This window comes from Panthera onca, chromosome B2 (genome assembly GCF_046562875.1).
Source record: "Panthera onca isolate mPanOnc1 chromosome B2, mPanOnc1 haplotype 2, whole genome shotgun sequence".
Lineage (NCBI taxonomy): Eukaryota > Metazoa > Chordata > Mammalia > Carnivora > Felidae > Panthera > Panthera onca.
The window spans coordinates 47,892,037-47,910,545 of NC_138343.1; the positions used below are offsets into that span (position 1 = coordinate 47,892,037).

The window sequence follows — 18,509 nt, forward strand, 5'->3', positions numbered from 1 at the left end:
AGCATGGTTAAGCACAGAGCCTTAAATACAGAGTACCTGGATATGGAACCTGTCTCCACTGCAAATTGGAGTATAACTTGGGCAATTGCCTTTATCCCCCTCTGTCTGAGTTTCCTCATTCGGTAAAATGCAGATTACGATAGTAACAATTTCATAGTTGTTTTGTTTTTTCTTGAAGAAAAAGAACAGCCACATCCAGGTCCTGAAGAGAAAAACTCCTTATTAACTCTGCCGCTAACATTTGTGCCTGTCAACTCAACCAAATGAATGGCCGGAAAGATTTTTGCTATCTCATTACAAGCTAAATTCTAGCCGCTCAATATAAAAATAGACAGAGTATCAATAAAATTCATATTTTCAAAAGATTTAAACATTATCATAGCAAGCCTTGCTGCTTCTACTTTTACTCCCTCTCCATATTTTTATAGAACATATCCTACACCTTGTGCCACTCCTTCTGTAGTTACTTTCATGTTTCTCTAAAAGAGAAAAACTCTGCTCAAAATGGAAACCATATATCCACGAAAGCATGATAATACCTAAAAAAAAAATGGCTTAATAACTTCAAATATCCCATGAATGCTCAAAAGTTGCATCATATTATAAATATTTTTTAATCACTTGTTGGTTTGAAGCGGGATCCAAATAAGGCCCATATATGGCAATTAAATATTAATCTATTAAGCCTCCTTTAATCTATGATTTTATTTCTCCATCTCATTTATATTCTATTTGTTGACAAAATTAGGTACTCATTTTGTAGATTTTTCTACAATCCGGATTTTTCTGAGTGCATCCTGTGAAGCTTTTCTTGTGTTTGTTTTTAAATATGTTCCCCTGATTTCTGTATTTCTTGTGAATTTGTAGTTGAACCTAAACACTTAGATTTAGGAGTGATATCTTTGGGTATTTCCTAGTAGCTGGTATGTTGCTCCATTGGGGGCTTGTACCAACTAGTTGTCTCTCTTCTTATGATGGATGTTAACTACCATTAATGTGCAGTACACAGATCCATTAATTCATTAGGAGTTATAAAACACTGATATTTTAGTTCTATTTCTTCATTTATTAGATAATAAACTTCTATAAAGGTAATGTCCCCTTATCTACCATTTACTTGTGCAGTAGTACAGTTGTATGTATATAAAAGGCAAAATAAATGCTCTATTCTATCCTTTGTTTTATTACCTTTCAAATTAGTCCATCCTTTAATGATGACTGTTTCTTCGTTAATATATACTAAAAACTCATAGATTGAAACATATTTGATGTACTTAATTCTATCGAAGTTATTACCCTTATTTATACTCAAATTGTCCCCTGTTTGGCCAGAGGAAACCTTTCAAGTTGTCTCTTGAGTCTTTTTACACAAAGCTAGTAGTCTTTGACAGTTCCCTTTGGTATCCGCTGCAATAAAATATCGAGGTTCATCTTGTACATTTCTACTTCAGACCTAGAATCACCCGTATCTCTAAAGAGTTCTTGTTTCTTTCAATAGGAAAAAGTATAGCTGACAGAATACTCTACCATATTTTCTCTCCCTTTCCCTATCTGTGCTGCTATGTTTGTATATATATACATGTTTGTATGTGTATACATATGCATATATCTGTATGTGTGTGTATACATATATCTATACCATTTAAAAGCTGAAAAATTATGGATGGCACTTTATCCTTAAATATTTTAGCACACATCTCCTAAAGAACCAAAAGTCACTTTGACCTAAGAAAATTGTTATTCTATGATAACATTTAATATTTAGTCCATATTTTAATTTCTCCAATTCTCCAAATTTTAATTTTGTAACTGTTTTCTTTTGAGCAGAACCAGGATCCAGTCTAGATTTTCACACTGCATTTTATTATATCTGTTTAGTCTCTTATAATCTACAATAGCCTCACTCTTTTTGGTTTGTTTTCATGCTTTCAAGACATAAGATAGTTCTCCTGTAGAATGTTCCACCTTTTGGATTTTGGGGTTGCTTAATCATGGCATTCCATTTCTTTCAAATATTGACTCTTCAAAAAAATTCTCACCTTGAGAAATTTCAGTTAGCCATATACCTAAAACCTTTCCTGGAGCAATATTGATTTTCTCTGTGTAGAAAGTACATTTGAATTATAGGAATGTTGTACTTTATTGATATAGTATTATTTTCTCTTTTTATCAGGTGCAAGGTGTTCTAAAATCCATGATTCCTGAATATATACTAGATTATCATAAGAAACTTCATGGGAAAAAGAATATTCTACTTGACCATTTAGATAGGAGTTTACCCTTGTGAATGTCTACCCCTTATCTGACTATGATCAGTGACAAAATTCTTGGTAGATATTACAAAGAAGGAGGTACAGTAGAAGTCCAGCAACCAGACTCTCCTCTATTATCAAACTGTCTCTAATATTTTAACGTATATAATGATTATTTTTGGTTAAATATGCCTTCCTTCCCAGGAAACTCTCCCTAGTGGGTCTCTGAGCTTCCTTCCCTCCTTATATTATGAAAAAGAGAAAGAACCTGATTTTAAGTTGCTCAGATATTTGCATTTTTTTCATGATCCCTTGAGCATGTTTTCCCAATCATTCCTGATAAGAATTACTCAAGAAGCTGCTTAAATTTACAGATTACTGGCATCCACCTCAAGGGAGGGACCCAGAAAGGAATATTTTGAACAAATTTCCTAGGTGATGCCTATAGGCAAGTCTGGGAAATATGTCCCTTGTGTGTATCTGCTAAAGAAAAAAAAAAAACCCTCTGGTATAACACAGGGGTTCTAATCCCAAGTTCTTAAATCATATCACCTGAGTTCATAGTTCAACTACACTCCTTACCAGCAGAGACAATGAATGAGTTAGCCTCTGGGCCTCTGTTCTGACTCCATATAATGATGAAAAGAATACTGCCTACCTGATAGGTGAAAATCAAGCATTATAGTCATATTAAGTACATAGTGCGACAATCTCAATAAATGTTCATCATTAATTATTATTAATAACATTGCATTATAGGTATATGAGATCTGAAAGTTAAAATTTTTATGCATGAATTTTTCATGCTTTAATAGTATATACACTAAAGAAACTTGGATTTCAGGAAAACTCTTTTTCTCCTATTTAAGATTTTAAAACAGTTTAGCCTCCTTTTTCTCTCTTAAAGGAAAACATTGAGAGGGCTGCTCTGGTTCCAGTTGCCAAACTATCTTCCTAGGAGAAGACCCGACTATAGTTTTGCTTGGGTTTAGCATTTATAACATTAGTCATAATTTGCCTCAAGAGCTGCATTCCTTTCTAAAATGGCATACCCTTTGCCCACGTGACTGGTCACATTTTGATGGTATTTTACCCCGTTAAAAATATATATCTATCCCATGATAGAGAAAATCATCTCTAAAGATATGAAGAACAAGATCTGCCACAGAAACAGTGAGGATCTACAAAAAACCCTAAGGAAAAAAGGATTGGCTCCCACGAGCCACTTCTCCAAAAGTAGGGAAACTTCAAGAACACCACAAAAGTACACAGTGAATGGAGTATTATCAACCAGAACATGGCAATATCAAAAGGTCATTTTATTCTTCTATTAGAACTGTTATAGTTCATCCTCCCCATTTAATTTGTATATTTTAGATCAGAAAGAAAGGATACTGTTATCTCTTGCCTTCATCATAATGTGACTATTACAGACTATTTCACTTATAATCAGATGAATAGAGAAATTTTTCTAAAACTTAAATTTTATTTTTCATGGATCTCTTGGAATTTAGCCTCAGAGGCCTCAAAGTACATATGTATTACCAGGGGATCTTGTTAAAATGTAAATTCTTATCTTGTTGGTCTGGAGTGGAGCCCTCTTAGGCTGCTCTGGGGATAGCACATGAAAACTGACCTTTAAAGAGTGGTTATCTTTCCATGATGGACAGACTATAGATAAACAAAACCAAGTTTGACCCTTGACAATTACTTCACTTCTACCAAGAATAGGAGTCCATCTGGGGGGAGGGAACTCAGAATGTAGCTAAGTTTATTTTGCTTTGTTGTTTAGGGGTAATCTACTGAGAATGCACAGGAAATCTCTACTCCTTGGCATAGGACTAGAGCATCTTACTGCTTATTTCAAATCATGAGTGGAAAGAGACATGAGAGATGAGCATTCAGACTTTGCCCATGAGTCTATATGGGATCTGTCTGCAATCTCATACAGTGTAGAACTTGAAACCTTGAGCTGAGACACAGAAATAAAACCCATTCAGAATTGGGCAATTGTCTTGGCAGGCAAAAGGAACTTGCATAATTACATAAATGATTCTGTACAACCAGAGCAATCTAAAAGGAACTTTAAACTGTTCAAAAAGCTAAAGGAAGGAATAAAATCCAGAAAACAGGTAATTAAGAAAAAATACTTGGGCACCTGGGTGGCTCAGTCGGTTAAGCGTCCGGCTTCGGCTCAGGTCATGATCTCATGATCTGTGAGTTCAAGCTACATGTCAGGCTCTGTGCTGACAGCTCAGAGCCTGGAGCCTGCTTCAGATTCTGTGTCTCCCTCTCTCTCTGCCCCTCCCCCATTCATGCTCTGTCTCTCTCTCTCTCTCTCTCTCTCTCTCAAAAATGAATAAACATTAAAAAATATTAAAAGAAAAGAAAAAAGACTGATATTTAAGAATCAAATAACAACTCAAGAAATGAAAAAATGCAGTAGAAATGAAAAGGTAGCATTTTTGTCTTTGTAAAATGGAAGTTGCTAGAGTAGCTTTACATTTGATAGGAATGATCCAGAGACAGGAAGAGACTAGTTATGCAGCGGACAGGAAAAGCTGAGCATGCAGAACCCTGAAGTATATAAAAGCAGAAGGACTGCAGAACAAAGAGGAAAGACCTATCTTTGAAAGGAAAAGCTTCCCTAATGTAAGGAACAAGAGAGAGGAATGAGGAAATGTGTGAGGACACATGAGGTTTGTGGATTCTGTGGTAGAAAATAAAGGGGTTCCCACTGAATGGCTTCCTTTTTCCCAGAAAGTATGGCACACAGTTTGTGATAAGAATGAACAGAAGAGATGTGTGATGACCAAGGAGACTAAAGAAGGAATAAAATAGTATGCACAGCAAGTAAGAAATACAACATTCTGGATAAACAGTAGGATTACAGGAAATTGTTGAATGATCCTGTGAGGTTTCTGAAAATAAGCTAATATAAAATGAATGTTATCAGCTCAAATGTATGAGTCTCTCTAGGAATTTTCTGTTTTCTTGAGGCACGGAGAAGGTAAATGTTTGGTTCAATTCAGGTTGGAATTCACTGGTGAGCACCAACGAAGGGAAAATTAAAATTAGAGGTGAAAAAATGTTCAAGGTAGTGAATATCATGAGGGAGCAACATTTCAGCTGGACAAAGAGACAAGTGAAGAGAGGAAGGTGTGAAAAGAAGACTGGTGGAATCAGTGGGACTGGTGGATCCATGAGGTTATAGGATATTGGCAGTAGTGGACAGTAAATCAAAATGGCTGGAAGGATAAGAGGCAGAAGAAAGTAGGGGGATTGAAATCAATATTCAGAGATGGGGTGCTGCTGGTGCCAACAAAGTCCAATCTCAGTGGCCCAGGCCAGTGGGTTGGATTGTTCATCTCTTGGATATTGAAGCCAATGAGAATGATCAGGAACTAGAAGAGGAGAGGACTGAGCCAAGAACACAAATGAAATGAATGACCAGGGAGCTAGTAGATGACACCACTGAAGAAGGCAAGGCCATTAGCAAACTATTACCAATTAAACCTCAAATTAAAAAAAAAAAAGTATCAAAGGAATAGAAATGGACAAAGAAGGAAGAAGAAACAAGTAGTGAGGATGATGTTTTTCCAAACTCTTAGCCTTCTGATGTACTTAGGATGTGAAAGAAAAACCAATCTCCATGTGAGAGGTGGCAAAGAAACAGAATCTTCAGAAGAAAGGCAAGATGAAGGGAATGTTCCAAGGAATTCATGATGAAGTGGATTTTTTTTTTTTGTTTTTAAATCATATCTCAGGAAATCCAGAAGGCAAAGTGGAAAGGATTAGTAGGAATGAGTGAAATATTCATTCCATTTGGAAGATGTAAAGAGCATTTTGTGAACGAGTTAAGACATTAAGAATTACTTAAGAATAATGCTGCTCCAGGTGTGAAGCATCAGTCCATGAACTGCAGAATAGTGAGGCATAGATAGAAAGAAACAAAGGGCCAGGGTTTCTAGGGCAGTGTGGGACATTCAAGAATCTCTAAAAAACAGATATCTAGGTGAAAGGTAAGAAAGTATTTCAATATTTTAAAAACAAACACTGTTACTGGGCACATATATTTTTACTGATTGATTTATTTTTATTTTATGAGTTGTTCCTTTTTTAAAAATTTCTGAATGAATGGAACAAAATCCAAACTATTTACAGAATTTCCTAAAATTGACACAACATTAAGGACCAATAGCATCAATGCCAGAGTTACTGTTATTAGCCAGAAAGACCAATTCTAAAAGCAAATAACAGCCCAACTCCTCATACCTCAGTAGTTAGAAGCAGATTCTTCTTGAACTAAAATGGTGGGAGGGTAAAAAATGGTAGGAGAGGATCGTTGTACAATCCAAGTCACCATGTTGAACAAACATTGATTCCTTTTATGAAGGCTGCTTCACTTCTCATTGAATGTCTCAGAGAAGCTATCTCATGTAGGTCAATGATTCTGATACTTTACAGACAGGAAAGTTCCAGAAATTTTTAAGGATAAATTCTGAAATACCTATGAGTAAATAGAGCTGAATACATTTTTTAATCTACAGTTTCACTGTCTTAGTCAAAACAGGATTTTTAAGTGATCATTTTAAATTAATTTTTTATTAGGAACTTTAACAACTTTGAAAGTGGAATAAATGCTTATTTTCTACTAATAAAAGTGAATTTTGACAAAAGAAAAAAAAGTAAGCATGCCATATATTAACTATATCATTGGGTGACATATTGTTTTGTCTTATCTTTTGTATTCTCAAATTGTCTATAATATACATGACTTACCATAAAAAAATCAAAAATTTCATTATTAAAAGGAATAGAAGATGATTCTCATTTTCCCTCTTTACAGACTTGTTTACTCCTATCTTTAAGCTCACATGCAGGGATTAAATCTATGTTCTCTTCAGTGCCTAGTAATGTTGGATCTAATTAAATTTTAGCTCATTTAAAAAACAAAAACAAAAACTGTGGTCTTTAATGATCTCTTTTCTTTGCTAGGAATGAAGTAATCAGTCTTCTATAGCTATGCATAGGTAAACACAAAAAAATGTCTCTTCAAATGTGACATTAAATTATTACAACAAAAAAATTTAAGTATAATTTTAAGCCCACTCTCATATCTCACCAAATATGTATCTCACCAAAGATACAAAATATTTATCTTCCCTTTATCTGTACTGCTCAGTAAAATCCTGTTTGCTGGTGGTATGTGTGTGCGTGTGCATGTATGTGTGTGTGTGTGTGTGTGTGTGTGTGTGTGTGTGTTTTGCTCACATATTTCATGCTCATAAATGTACCAATGGATCAAAAATTTTTAAACCTCTTCAGTAGATAGAGAGCATGATTTTTGTTTTATGATACAAGGGGAAAGTCCTTAGGGGAAAATGTTAAGAGAATACTTTTGGCAAAAGATTAACATAGAACAATTCATTTTAAGCCAAGTTAGATTTGAACATCTTTCAAACTTTTAACATAGTATTTTAAATAAAACAAAGCTATTTTTACCTTTAGCAGGTTATTTAATGGTTTTTTTTTACTTCAGTTTCTTCATCAATAAAATGGGAATAACAAAAATAGTCTTACCTACTATTCCAGTATTCATGAAGGAGTGTTAGGACAATAAAAGATAGATACCAAAACTCTTTGGGAAAAAAAAATAGTATTTATCATTATCATCATTTATAAAACTGGGAAGGAACTTTTCCAGTCCCCAATTTTAGATGAAAAGTCTGAGATGTTAGAAGTGAAATGACTTGCTTAACTTCAGATGACTCCCGGCAATTCTAGGCCAACTTTTAAAAGAGCTAATGGGGGCGCCTGGGTGGCTAGTCAGTTAAATGCCAGACTCTTGGCTTCTGTTCAGGTCATGATTTCACAGTTGTGGGTTCAAGCCCCATGTGAGACTCTGTGCTGATGGTGTGGAGCCTGGTGGGGATTCTCTCTTCCTCTCTCTGCCCCTCCCCTGCTCGTGCATTCTCTCTCTCTCAAAATAAATAAATAAACTTAAAAAGAATTTTTTTAAAGAGTTAATGAAAACCAAAGCTCTTTTTAAAATAAAATCATTTGGAGCACCTGGGTGGCTCGGTCAGTTGAGTGTCTGACTCTTGAATTTGGCTCAGGTCATGATTCCAGGGTCATCGGATCAAGGCTCGTGTGGGGCTCTGTGCTGAGCCTGGAGCCTGATTAAGATTCTATCTCTCCCTCCCTCTCTCTCTCTTTCCTTCTGCCCCTCTCTCTCCCCTGCTTGTATGCTCTCTCTCTCTCTAAAAATAAAAATAAAATAAACTTAAAATTAAGTAAATAAATAAATAATAAAATTTAAATCATTCGTGAAATATACTAAGGGGATGTGCTAACATACATTCATGTGCTCACACTTGTAAACACCAAATTCAAAAGCTGTGTGATGATAACTTCATAATAATAAGGGAAAGTTATCTTTTATTAGAATTCTATAGCAGCCAATGGATCAATCAAATATTAAAAATCAATACAGATACCTTTAATATGTAAGGACTCAGAAAATGCTTTCCATTCAACATTTCCTAATAAGGCATCTCTTAATAAGAGAAATGAGAGTATGATAAAAATGTAATGATACTCTGAAATATAATAATATATACTATTATATTCAAACACATATATTCAAATATAATAATAGAATAAAAAACTAGGCATATAGAAACTCTAAGGGAAAAAAGGCTGAATGAAAAAGAAAATATATTCATGGCACAATTTTTGCTTTTGTAGTCATCATTAAGAAACAGATAAGAATAAACATTGTTGGATTGTCAAATCAGACTCTCAAGGAACAAGGAGATCTTATCTAGTATTAAATGTAGTGTTAATTGAAAGAATATAGATAACTGTAAGACACAGAGGTGCATGGAGAAGTCTGGAACCACCAAAAAGTTTTCCCAGTTCCTTCCCAACAATGTTAGGACATGTCCTGGCCCAGATTTAACATATAAGATCTCAGAGTAATGCATCACTTACTCAAAGGGAGCCCTTTCCATCATAAAATGACTCCTTCTTATACTCTGATCATGACACATCCAACATTAACATTTTCCAATAAGTCATGGGTCATAAATCTATAAATTCTAACTTTCCCTTCAGAATGGGTTACTTCTCCCTTTCTCCCCTCTGACCCCCTCCACTTTTCCCTTCTCCATCACTGTGTCCCCAGAGTAGGAAGGATAGCATACAAACCCAATGCTAACCTATTTCCTCTGCACTAGTCATAATAATATAAACAATATCATTGATTTTTCAACTTTTAGAAACAACCTATAACAAATCATAAGATACTTAATTTTGGTTTATGAATACAATTTAACATAATCAACCTTGACATATAAGAATAAAGTAGACAAAAGTTTGGGTTAGAATGGTAGATGAAAGAGGAAGGAAATGTTTACAAGTGCTACTATCTTTACCTTCAAAGTAGAGAACCAAGGAATACTGTCTATAATTTACCAAATAAGAAATGAAGATGTAAGCATATTACTTAAAATTACAAAGACAATGAGTAAAGGAACTAAAATTTTAACATAATTATATTGAGTGAGAGGTATGCCATTACTGTTAAGTGAGTTAAGACTCAACATATGTCTAAAATTAATAATCTAAAGCTCATAGACACAATAGTGTTTTGCAATATGGATATATACCTGTGGGAAGACAAAGGAATTGAAAAGGTGTCCACTTTTCCGAAGGCCACTATGGAGCAAGAACCTTATGCTTTTCCTTATAAGTTACACCCTATATGATCTTTTGTAACCATGTGTGGGAATTATTTTTGTACTACTTTGATAACTTTTTTTTAATTACTAAAATAAAGACACAAATGTTCCAGTCTGGTAACATTGGGATCTACATTGGTGCTAGAGCATTAAAAAGGAGGTGTACTTGATTAAGGCTAGTTCCAAGATCACAGATTTTGCATCACAGATTCAGTCAGGAAAATTTCCCCAAAGACAAGGTGAACATCGGGGTTAAAAGCTAAGACTCTACAGCCCCACTATCCCTTCCTACACTGTGACTCTTCCTGGATCAGAAATGACTATTGTCTATTATCTTGCAATGTTCATTCCCCATTCCATTAAGAAGAGTGCTATTGAGTTTTATAAAGGAACATGCCCCTTAGCTACAGAGAATTCCCAACACCACTTGCAACTAAGTGTGGCCATGTGATTTTGTTCTGTCAGGGAGATATGAACAGAATTAATGTTTGTCCCTTCCAGGTTGTACCCTTTAAAGAAATGAACTTCCTTTGTCTTCTCTATGTTCCCTGGATCCAGGGATGGAAGCCATGTTTTTAGAAGGACAATGACTCTACCAGGCTTAGACTACCTAACTCTGTTATGTGAGAGAGAAATACACTTCTAAATTGTTTAATGTAAGCTACTGTATTTTTGTATCTCCCTTATAGCAGCTTAGATTGTATGCTAACTAATGCCTTTCACCTTCACTGCAGGCCTTATATTCCATTCAGTTTGTGTAGATTTTTCTCTCCTGAGTTACTCTGTCTAGTGTCAAGTTCTACTTGCCTATTGACAGACCCACATATAATTCTATCAGTATCCACAGATATACTTGTTTCAAATACATGTATTGTTATGTAGGTTTCCAATTCAATTTTGGTCAAATACTTCCCCTGATTTCCATATTTATGTTAAAAGCATCATGCCTTTAATAAATCACTTTTATTTGAAAACTTTCAAAAACTTTAAAAGCTTAACACTTTTTCAAACTGAATTGCATGGCCCACCCATGTAATGTATAAAGTATCCCTTGTTTTTACTTGATTTTCTTTCTTTTTCCAGTTCAATAAGCTAGACAAAAAATTATAAGAGGCTTAGTTTCTTAAAAGAGTACATGGACCTCAATTTGGATTTTCCAGTAAGTGTCTAACTTGTCGCTTCCCCTTGATCTTTAATATTGGGATTCTGGCTTTTCTGAGTACACCTGTGTTGAACTACCACTTGATGTGCATTCATTCTCACCTCAGTTTCATTGGTACAGGCTTCTAATCCATTTTTGTACTGCAATTGTTGTCCTTGGTTGCAGAAATGCTGTCTATCAACTGACTTTTCCTTCATAGCTTATCTAATTTTCTTATTGATTAAATAAAACTAGAGAATTTCTGAATCGAGACTTCTCTTAAATATGCAGATCTAATGTCCTTTGTAAGTCTTGTAGCATTTGCCAAGTTATCTATTAAAATACTTTTCATTTAGGGGTGCCTGGGTGGCTCAGTCGGTTAAGCACCCAACTTCAGCTCAGGTCATGATATCACCGTTTGTGAGTTCAAGCCCTGTATTGGGCTCTGTGCTGACAGCTCAGAGCCTGGAGCCTGCTTCAGATTCTTTGTCTCCCTCTCTCTCTCTCCTGCTTGTGCAGGATTCTGTCCCTCTCCTGTTTGTGATGCTCTCACTCTCTATCTCCCTAACAGAAATAATAAATGAATAAACTTTAAAAATATATATACTAAAAAACTAAAACAAAATACTTTTCATTGAAAGGTGTGGAATACCAAAGTAAAAAATACTCATACCAATATAAGAGTGGGTATTTATTACCAACTCATATAACAAAAATATTGACAGTTTCAGGATTGATTCAGTGACTCCATATGTTATCAAGTACCCAGGATCGTCTATCCATCTGCTCTGCTACACTCAAGAAGTCAATGATCTCTCCTCTTGGTTGCAGAAAGTATGCAGCTGTTCTAAGTATTACATCCTTACACAAGGTATGTACAAAACCAATCAGGGAAGACAAAGGCTCCCATTCATATACCTTACCTTTTTCCCTTTATCGAGGAGGAATATTCTTCCAGAAAACTCCAGCATAATTTCCTTCATGCATCACAGACAAGTTCTAGCTCACGTGGTCTTTCTTAGCTGGAAGAAAATTCAGAAAGTCAGTATCTGGTATTTTCTAGCTCTCTCCCTAGTTGTTGTGTTTGGCCAGTGGGAGAAAACAGAGGAGATGGCTCTGGAGTAGGTAACCATCAGTGTAAGCTACTATATAGTAAAAAAATAAATGGTGCAAAAAGGAAATTCAGGATGGTTCCAAAAAACAAGAGCTTTCTTAGGAACTTCTTTCCAACTTGTCTCAGGACCCTTACTATATGAATTGAAGAAATGGATTTTTTTTCTCACTAATAAAGTTGTAAAACAGAACATATAGTTTCATTGTATTATTTTCTGTAACCAATTAGAGAAAATTAATAGATTAATCTGAATGCATGGCTTCAGTTTTTGATAACATTTTATTATAAATTCCATATAGATCAGGAACATGATTATTTAAGGGATGTTAAAGATAGAACTATATTATTTTGCTTTTGTTTTTGTTTTTTGCTATGCACCATAACTCCTCTCATATTGAAAATTCTATTAAAATGCAATTTGCTATATGTAGCTTTTAGAATCCCATGAGTCTCTGTTAAAGAAATTAATCACCAATTCTATGCAAATCCAAAGGCAATAAATCACAATGTTACATAAGCATAGCACTTTTTTCCTCCCTTCCTATCACACTCTAAGTTGAAACAACAGCACAAAGTTTTTTTCAGCCACTAGTATACTGAAAACAAAAAGAAAACAGCTAGTTGAAGGAGAAAACATTTGTTGATCCATCTATCTGCAAATGCCAACCCAGGATAGTGCCTAATTTCAAAAGTTCTGTTACATTTCCTTGCATTGGTACTTACTTTGTAGTTAGAAAGAGATATAAAATAAAGGGGAAAGTGACACACAAAAAAAGAATTATGAAAAGAAATTCTAGTTTATAAAGTATTATGTCCATCATCTGGAACTTAATGCTCTGAGGAAAAGCTGCTGTCAGACTCCAGCATGACCAGATTACAGGGAGGGTAAAGTTTAAGAGCGCAGGCTGAAGAAAATGCAGCCTTCTCCCTTACTGCAGTCACAGAAGCTGGAATTGCCGCTCTTGAGAACGTCATGTCCACATGAAAACGACACCAGCAAACCTTCATCCCAACAGCAGCTGGTAGGCAGCAGGGCTTGAATTCCTGATAGACCACAAAAAGCTACTGATCCTTGCGGAAAACTCTGAGACGCATTCTAATTCAACTCATCGAGCTTAAATTTTAAGCATTTTTTTTTCCCTCTGAGCAGCAGGAACAGATGAACTCTCAAGAAATAAAGATCTCATTTTCATGGAAATTATCTCCCAAGAACGAGAGAAAAAAATAAAGAAAATGTATGAGGTAGGCTTGGGATTGCTGTAAAAGACAACAGGTGTCAGGGTTTTCCATAAGGACTTAACTATTCCTCGAGGTATATTTTAATGACTTTCGAACAGTTGACATAGTTTATTTTCCCTTTGGAGTAAACGGGATTCTGGTAACCAAGTGCAATATAATCAGCTTAGAAAAACAAAGTTTAGCAACATAACTACCAAACGTGCAAGACTACTCCATGCCTAAGGTTAAAATGTCAACAGGACTTATGGACACTGGGCAAGGACAAAGCCTAACTGGTATGTGGTTCCTAGTAATGGGCCTGACTTTCTTTCTAAGTACTCTTGTGATACACCCATACTTCTGATCAGATAATAAAAATGTAATAAAACTTCAGAGGGCCTCAATCTATGACTCATCAGAAGCACTGGAGAGCTCTTCAAAATGTACACACTAGGACCCCAACCCCAGGATTATTGATTCAGAAGGTCTGAGTGCAGCCCCAGGCAACTGTATTTAAAATGCTGCAAGGGGATCTGCTGGGCACCAAAGGTTGCAAATCACTGAAATACCCACTAACTTAACACAGAGCTGCCAGAAGTATTTATATTCCGATCTCAAATATGGGATTGATAGGAAAGTTTGATATAAAACAGGAGACATTCATGAGCTTATTAAAAGCTTATTGTTCTGTCTCTTCCAGCCCCCAGCTCCATTAATCTGCAAGCTTCACAGAGACAGAGATTATGTTCACCTTTGCACTCCCAACAACAAATCTGGTTGCTGGTACATGCTAAGCATTCTGCAAATGCTTGTGGAACAAATAATGAATCTTGCATGCAATGAATTCCCATATATTCTTCTTAGCATTTTCAAGGAAATGACGGATATGTGAATTTGCGGTACCAAATATTCAACCCCTCATTTTTACTGAAAAAGGAAAGCAACAAAAATAGAAGCTTTAACACTAGAACAATGACAATGTTTCAACATTTTATGATCACAAATTTGGGGGCAGCTTAATGAAGGGGTCCCATAAAGAATGTTTCCAGGGGCGCCTGGGTGGCTCAGTCAGTTAAGCATCTGACTTTGGCTCAGGTCATGATCTCATGGTTTGTAAGTTTGAGCCCTGAGTCGGGCTCTGTGCTGATAGTGTGGAGCCTGGAGCCTACTTCAGATTCTGTGTCTCCCTCTCTCTCTGCCCCTCCCCAGCTCACATTCTCTCTCCCTCCCTCTCTCTCTCTCTCTCTCTCTCTGTCTCTCAAAATAATAAACACTAAAAAACAAAATTTAAAAAAAAAGAATGTTTCCAGACCAGAAAGGCCTCAGTGAACTGTTCACAAGGATAAATATGTTGCATTTCTTTCTTTCTTTCTTTCTTTCTTTCTTTCTTTCTTTCTTTCAGTTTTTTAGTTTACATCCAAGTTAGTTAGCATATAGTGCAACAATGATTTCAGTAGATTCCTTAATGCCCCTGACCCATTTAGCCCATCCCCCCCCCACAACCCATCCAAGTAACCCTCTGTTTGTTCTCCATATTTAAGAGTCTCTTATGTTTTTCCCCTTCCCTGTGTTTATATTATCTTTGCTTCCCTTCCCTTATGTTCATCTGTTTTGTATCTTAAAGTCCTCATATGAGTGGAGTCATATGATATTTATCTTTCTCCGACTAATTTCGCTTAGCATAATACCCTTTAGTTCCATCCATGTAGTTGCAAACGGCAAGATTTCATTTTTTTTTTGATTGCCGATACATATATTTAGACATACTCTATTAGGGTGCAGCATCTGTAGCTTAGAAAGGTGGATGTATTCACTTGTATCTTGTTAACAGTGATGAGCATCACTTTTGCCTTCTATAACCAGGAAGTTATGTAAGTACAGCTCTGGAGGCTTCCTAAAATCTTCTGGGCCTGTTTCTTTTCACACTCCCCTTAGCTATGTACCTCTACAGATTTGTTAGACTTCTCTGAAGAATTTGCTAGGATATATAGTAGCTTGAATATTTTTGTGCATGTCAACAAACTAGATCTATGTATATCATCAACTACATTCACCTCCTTGAGAATCTGAGGAATTGTATAGGCTCTGTGATGGGGGAAAAATGAACTTAGAAGAAAAAGCTCCTGTCCAATTCTAGAAGTTCACTGTCATCCTGAAGTCCATCCACAAATCTTCTAAGGATGATTGAAACCATGGTGAGAAACCATGCAAATGAGTGAGTAAAACTTGGCAACCTATCTTTGACAAATGCTACATTAAACACAGACACATGTTTTAAATACATATACACAGGTCATTGCCACCCTTATTTCTAAATCATCTCTCTCTAATCATTCCAAACAAAATGCCAATTTCCACAATTAAAACTTCAGACTCTCTCCTCATCCATACTTTTTGACTTCCTTCCTTCCCACATGACCTAAAACAAGGAGAAGCTTGGCACCTCATTCACCAGGTTACCAACCCATGTACATTAATTTACTAATGCATCCTACACAACTGCCGGAAGACTCAGTCATACAGCATTAACTAATCACAGCGACCACTCTTGGGATTATACTCCACAACAAGAACACTTCCCTGCATCTGTATACAGCACTAGGTTATTCACTGCATAGACAAATTAAGAAGAAAAAGGGGGCTTCCAGGATTGCATTTCTTCCATCTCCAATTTCATTTTCAATATTTGTGTTTGTGTGATTGACAATAATTTACTTTTTTAACATTAGCACGCAATTGTTCAGGTACTGAGTGGCACCTCAGCTTTACAGGTATCCTTTCTCCTTCAGAAGGTAATTGTATCAGCCAAGCAGTCAGTGGAGCTCAGCATTGTGGAGAATCTCGTGGGGGCTGCACCTCCAATGTGCAGATAAAAGGCATAGAAAAAGCGGATACCACCATTTAAGCTCAGTGTGAGCCCATTAAACTCATCCAGTTTATGAGGTTCATTCCTGCAGTGACTAAAAAATAAAATATGCATTTTTTAGGAGGATAATAAACTTTTTCAAGTTCCCAGGGCAACATTTATTGCACTGGAACAGTCATTTTACAAAATGGCACTTTAATGACCCCAAAAGTTTCGCACACAGGAAAAAACTTTAACGTATTCTCCCTATGGTCTGGAAGATAAAACACATATCAATGAAAATCTCTGGACAAATTCTAATGTGTGTAAATGTGACTAAAAGTTAGGGCTATATTACAGATTGCTTTATGAGACAGTTAAGTGAAGTTTAATTAGCCATTACTAACTTTACCATGATACACATAACATCATACACACACACACACACACACACACACACACACACACAGATTCTCCAATATTTCTGAATACTACAAATATATTAAAAAGGTATTTTTATGTTTTTATTTTTTTTATTTTATAATTTATTTATTTATTTTTTAACTTACATCCAAGTTAGTCAGCATATAGTACAACAATGATTTCAGCAGAAGATTCCTTAATGCCCCTTAACCATTTAGCCCACCGCCCCCTGACACAACCCCTCCAGCAACCCTCTGTTTGTTCTCTATATTTAAGAGTCTTTTCTGTTTTGTCCCCCTCCCTGTTTTTATATTATTTTTGCTTCCCTTCCCTTATGTTCATCTGTTTTGTATCTTAAAGTCCTCATATGAGTGAAGTCATATATGTGTCTTTGACTAATTTTGCTTAGCATAATACACTCTAGTTCCATCCACATAGTTGCAAATGGCAAGATTTCATTCGTAAAAAGTATATTTTTATTTTTATTTTTTTTTAATTTTTTTTAACATTTATTTATTTTTGAGACAGACAGAGACAGAGTATGAACGGGGGAGAGTCAGAGAGAGGGAGACACAGAATCTGAAACAGGCTCCAGGCTCTGAGCTGTCAGCACAGAGCCCGATGCGGGGCTTGAACTCACTGACCGTGATATCATGACCTGAGCCGAAGTCGGCCGGTTAACCGACTGAGCCACCCAGGCACCCCTGGGTGCCCCTGTATATTTTTAAATACACAGAGCTAATGAAGAATAGAAACCAGCATTTTATTTTAAATGCTATTGATTCATTTTTAAACAAACCTGGTTCATTTTAGAACATATGGAAAAGTTACATTTTTTAATGGCTCAAACCATCCTATAATATGGGTGTGGCATAGCACATTTAACTAGTTTACTCCCACTAATAGATCAGTAGATTATTTTTAGTATTTGGCTACTGCAAAAAATATTAATGAAGTTTTCTTGATTATCCTTGAACATGCACTTTTAGACATAAGTACAGGTATACCCATAAGATAAATTCTCTGATGTGGAGCTGTTAGGTCAAGTGATTTTAATCTTGACTTTAAGGTCTATTTTGAAATTTCTCTTGAGATAGGATATAGCAATTTATACCTCCAGCAATAATGCATGAGAGTACCTATTTCTTCACTCCTTATATTCAGTATATTATCAAACATTTTGGTTTCTATCAGTAGATCAAGTGAAAACATGATATTTTGACAGAGATTTAATTAATCTTACTCTCATTAAATATGAGCTTGAGTGCCTTTTGCTTTATATATATTTTTTCATTGACTTAGAAAGATTTTATATATTAAAGCAGAGCTTTCAAATATGTTACAATATTCCTCTACTCTGCAATTTGTATTTTAACTTTTTTCATTTATTTTTTGAACAGGAAGAAGTTATGGTTTCTGTATTTTAATTTACATTCTCTTTTTTTATAAGACCTCTGGGTTTTTGGTCTTGACTAGAAAGGTATTTTCATTTGAGATGAATATTAAAACCAAAACCAAAACTAAAACACCTCTCTTGTATTTCTGAAGGTGAGGATGTCTTTATATCTATATAAACAGTGTCTCTATAGCAAAATGTTAAATTTACTTTAATCATTAGTATTCTGTGAGTACTCTTCACAGAGATGGTAGAGGTTGATAAAAACAAATGATAACTTTTTAATATAATTCTTCATAAGACTGAGTCCAAATTAAAATTTTACAATGGAATCACAGATTCATTGTCCCAAGACCCAATGACAAATATCATGTT

At 35.4% G+C, this 18,509-nt stretch overlaps 1 protein-coding gene across 7 annotated transcripts in view; it reads right to left on the minus strand.

Moving 5' to 3' along the window:
- Nucleotides 1–18,509, minus strand: part of LOC132667179 (uncharacterized) — a 322,994-nt gene that overhangs the window by 128,785 nt on the left and 175,700 nt on the right. For 5 of the 7 annotated variants that reach the window (XR_009605024.3, XR_009605025.3, XM_078446430.2 and 2 more), the window contains 2 exons: nucleotides 12,062–12,160; nucleotides 37–202 (listed from right to left, as the gene is read on the minus strand). The gene's annotated coding sequence lies outside the window, so the exon portion shown is untranslated. The remainder of the gene's footprint in view (nucleotides 1–36; nucleotides 203–12,061; nucleotides 12,161–18,509) is intronic. The other 2 variants (XM_078446429.2, XM_078446428.2) reach the window with 1 other exon arrangement.